Below are 4,651 nucleotides of genomic sequence, written 5' to 3'. Positions count from 1 at the left end.
GATTCCCGCGACCTCCGCGTGTCCCGTTGTCTCCTTCCCACTTCTAGTCCTCACATTATGTTGGAATACCACGGTCCCCTCGAGCTTTATTTTGTGAATATACTTTACGCACGACGCCCTTTTGCAATTGCTGTTTGGGCATTTGTACTGTGTTTTATAAACATACGAATTATCTAAACTTTGCTGTGTGACTCACCGGTGTGGGAACCTACCGTGAATGTGTTCTGTACCGTGTTGGCTTTTTCCTGGAATCTCCATTCCCACCCGTTCCTTGTTACTCTGGCTTCCCCGCTGCGGCGCCGCCGTCCAGTGCACGGTCAGAGTCCTGGTCCCCGAGCGCCTGCTGCCTCGCCTGCGACCGCGCAGGCTGCAGGGAACCGCGCTCTCGGGCTGCACACGACCTTCCGCTGCTCAGGGGTCCGAGTGGCTATTGGGGTGTCAGGCTGCTCCAGGGCCCGGGACAGAACTGCGACGTGGACGGCTCCCTCTGTCATTAACCACAGAAGTGTCTCCCCAACCAGGGTGCCCGCAAACTCCTCTTCTTGAGACAGGAGCTGCCCGGGCCAGCACCAATGTCCCTGGGAAGGAATCTCAACAGAGAAAGGGAAACTAGACAAAGAACCAAATAGGTATTTCAATACTAAAGTGAAAATTTCACTGTAACTAGAGACTGGAGGTGGCTGAGTAAGAACTGTCAACCCTGCCTGGCCGGTGGCTCAGTGGCTTCGAGCGTCGTCCTGATGCACCGAGGCTGTGGGTTCAGTCTCCAGCCCGGGCACATGTAAGAGCAACCCACTGAGGCATAAATAAGTGGAACAACAAACACATCGATGTTTCTCTCTCTCCTCCTCCCTCCCTCTCTCTAAAATAAATAAAAAAACATTAAAAAAACCTGTCAACCCCAAACTCTCTAGCTATCAGATCAGGTGACGTAAAAATTCCCCCAAAGACCCAGTTTCCCATCAGTGACACCGGAAGACGTGGAGGATCAGAACAGAACTTCATGTAGTAAAGAAATTGAATTTATAAAAAAGCCTTCCCCAGAGAAAACTTCAGGTCCGATGGTTCCATGGTTAAATTTATCAAACATTAAAGAAGAAATAAGACCAACCCTCCACAAACTCCTTCAGAAAGCTGTGGAGGAGGAGGACACACACTTCAGCGTGAGGCCAGGACGGTCCCAGAGCCAAACCCGGCCAGGACAAGGCGAGAAGCGGCAATGACAGACCAGCCTTCTCGTGACCACGGCACAGAAAGTCTTCGATGGGAACTCTAGGTCCAGGGATCCACAGAAAGAACACAGGAATGCAATTCAGAACACACACAGAGAAAAGGGGACAAACTGTGTGTTCGTCTTAATAGATACAGAGATGGCGTTTGATGGCACGCAAAGCCCCCAAGATAAAAACTCTCACAAAGCAGCAGGGAAAGCGTGTCCCCAAGCCTCGGAGGGCAGCGGCACGACACCCTGGTGCACCGTGCTACCTGCCGTGGGGTCCCCGGCCTCGCGGGGCCCCGGCGGGGGTGCTCACGGGCGCCATGAGCGCTCTGCCCGAGACCTGCCCGGGACACTCCATGCAGGAAGCAGCAGCCAGGAAGGAGCCTGCAGCTCGGCCCTGGAGACTGAGCCCGGCCATCAGGTCACCGGGGTCACGGGGCTGCAGGCTGACATTCTTAGCTCCTGGGGAAGAGCTGACGGTGTCACGGTGGGGGCAGCAGGCTGACCCGTCATTGCAGAAGGGCCACCCCTGCCCCAGACAGCCACCAGCCGGTCCCTCCACAAACTCGTCATTTCTGCGGGGAAGCCACCTGGTGCATTCACGTCTCCGCAGCCCTGGGGGAGATGACATGTCCCCCTGCCAGCGGGAGGGGTCTCGGAGCTTCCAACCTGCGAAGCTGGCTCTGCCTGGTGTGGCTGGGAAGTGCTGGGCACGGGGGGAGGACCCCCAGTAACGGTGGGGATTGTGGTCTGAACGAGCGAGGACCCCACGTGGGCCTGTGTCAGACCACAGGGGCGGTCTGGGCCGGGACAGGAGGTCAGCTGGCAGGGCCCCCGGGGACTTTCTGGGAGATGTTGACTCAGGGGCCTGGGCCCCTCCCCCAACCCCTGCCTCAAGTTGGGACTCTAAGTGGGGGGTGCAGAGCCCAGGGGCACAAAGCGGCCTCTGTGGCAGCAGAAACGAGTCACAGGGCTGCTCTGCCAGGTCGTCAGAGAGCAGAAATAGACCGGCTCCCTCCCGGAAGGGCCCCTGGGGGGCCGGGCCCGGCTGCTGCCTGTCCTTGTCCTTGAGGCCAGGGTTGGGGCCGGGGCGAGCAGGTGTCAGGCCTCCAGTCCCAGGAAGCGAGAGGTTGGCCCCACGCAGGGTTTCAGGGTGTGAGGGCTAGGGAACCTCCACCCCCGGCCACCCCCGGGGCCCTGCAGGCCACTTTCTGGGAGCGCTGGGCTGCAGAGGAGGCGGCCAGAGCTGTGGGCTTGGGGCCGGGCTCCCAGCAGGTGCCGCCCGGTGCTCAGGCCGTGTGTGCGAGGTGGCCGGGCACCAGCTGGGGCACGGGGCACGGGGCACTGGCTGCCGGGAGGAGGCGCGTGCCCTGTCACAGGACCACAGGGTCTGGCGCCGCCCTGACCTGGCCTCGGCCCCCATCCCTCTCGCCGGGACCGGACGGCCAGTGCCCTGACAGTGCCGCTGGCCTTCCCCTCTGTGCCGCAGGCAGGTCCCTCATTAACCCCCGTAGCCCTTGGGTGGGAGCCAAGGCCAGGCGGGCTGCCGCTCACCCCCGTGCAGGCCTGAGCTCTGCGCACCGAGGCCGGGAGGTGCTGGGGGGTCTCGGGGGCAGCGATCAGTAAGGGAAGCGGGTGCTTAGGTCTCAGCACTGTCCCCGCAACAGGGCTGGGCCACGCCCCACAGCGGGAGGCCCGTCTCGGAGACAGGGGGCCTGCACCCCAGAATACCGCATCACCCCCCCGGGGAATGGAGGCTCCTACGGACAGGTCAGACCTGCGATCCCAGCAACTTCCCCGCCTCCCTGCCCACCGCCCGTCCGCGTCCGCTCCCCCGTGCAGTGCAGTTCAGAGGCAGCTGCAGAGAAAACTCACCTTTCAAAGCCGATTTCACAGGGGGCTCACTCTGCCTCTGCTCCTAGAATAGGCCAGTGTGACCCCTGGGGACACGGGGACGGTCAGCCGTGCCACCGTACCTGCCGCCCAGCCCCCAGGACCGTCCTCTGTCCTGAGGCCACACGCTGTCTGCAGGCTCTTTGACTTTTAAAGCTGAAGCTGGGTGGTCGCGTGGCCCTGGGGGCTGGGTGTGTGGTGGGGGGCCCGCGGGGACACATGGGGGATGATGAGGCTGGAAGGGCCGAGGAGCTCAGCCCGCAGCTGAGCGAGCACGAAGCTGAGCCCACACACGGCGCTGACCTGTCCCTGATGGCCAGGGAGGGTCTGACGGGCACCTTAGGGGCCTCTGTCCTGTGCGCTGCTGGCCAGACCCACTCTGGCTGGTGTGGACCGAGGTGTCCCTCCCACACACACGACACCTCTGGGGTTGTTGAGGAACCTGATGGAAACATCCACCAGAAGCTGCTGATTCCTCCCAGGTCAACACGCAGACCTGTCTAGAGCTGCACACGGCCTTGTGGGGTCACTCAGGCATCCGCGGCCAGGCCAGGGAGACGGTGGGCACTCCTCAAGCCCCGGGCCGCTGGCAGAGGGAGCCCTGGAAGCTGGAGGCGTAGCTGCTCCACGGTGATGCCCCATCACCAGGAGACCTGCAGGCCAGCACCCCACCCAAGTCCACCCCCTGTGAGAAGCTGGTGCTCAGTGGTCAGGCATCGTGCAAAGACGCACATTTCTCAAAACTGGCTCAAGACATAGCAGCTGATTGGATTACAGAATTCGTTAATGTAAGGGGTGGGTGAGCTTCAGGCACGGCTGGATCCAGGAGGCTGGGCAGGAATCTGAGAACCACGCCTCTCCCTCTGGGCTCTGCTTCCCCCGTGGAGCTTTGTTCTCGGGTGGGCCGCCTCCCAGGGGAAGAGGGAGGCCCAAGGATAATGCTTGGGCCCAGCAACCCCCTTTCCAGTGAACATCGGAATCTCCCATGGAACCCATGGGTGGCGGGGGTCACATGTCCACTGTCATGTATACAGCCCCTCCAGCATCAGTGGGCTGGGAGAGGGTCGTTTTCAGAGGCCATTTGGGGACAAAGGGTGGCTTTCAGAGGGCACATGCGTGTGGCGGTCTGGGGGAGCGGCAGTGAGTGCCCCCACAGCGTGTTTACAGAGCTAAGGCTGTGCCAGGAGGCGGGGGCTCCACCTGCGACTCTTCCCTCGGAGCGGAACGCGCGGCTGCCAGGACCTGCGTCTCAGAAAGCCCCGCCAGCTTCAAAGGGGCCTGTCCCCTGCCAGCTTTGATCTCGGGAGGGCTGGCTGACAGTCCCGCTCACAGGGGTGCGTGCGATGCCAGGCATGTGCAGCAGAGTCACGGCCAGAAGAGCCTGACTCATCCTCCGAAAGACGCTTCTTTGTATGTTAGAAACGCAGCCACACGCGCTTCTCTGGGAGACACAGGGTGGGACGGTGGGGTCGTCACGGGGCCGACCGGGGCTGCGGACACAGGGCGCCACAGGACGGCGACGGTGCAGCCCGGCTAAGC

General features: G+C 61.9%; 1 long non-coding RNA gene across 1 annotated transcript; it reads right to left on the bottom strand.

Moving 5' to 3' along the window:
* Nucleotides 1-1,241: 1,241 nt before the first annotated feature.
* Nucleotides 1,242-3,509, bottom strand: LOC150022862 (uncharacterized). The gene is made up of 2 exons (XR_016509730.1): nucleotides 3,095-3,509; nucleotides 1,242-1,681 (listed from the first exon to the last, which is right to left on the bottom strand). It is a non-coding gene; the product is annotated as an uncharacterized LOC150022862 (long non-coding RNA).
* Between the last annotated feature and the right edge of the window lie 1,142 nt (nucleotides 3,510-4,651).

The sequence above is a fragment of the Furipterus horrens genome, unplaced genomic scaffold (assembly GCF_987537825.1).
Source record: "Furipterus horrens unplaced genomic scaffold, mFurHor1.1.pri manual_scaffold_1, whole genome shotgun sequence".
Taxonomy (NCBI): Eukaryota; Metazoa; Chordata; class Mammalia; order Chiroptera; family Furipteridae; genus Furipterus; species Furipterus horrens.
This window is presented reverse-complemented; position numbering and strand designations above follow the sequence as displayed.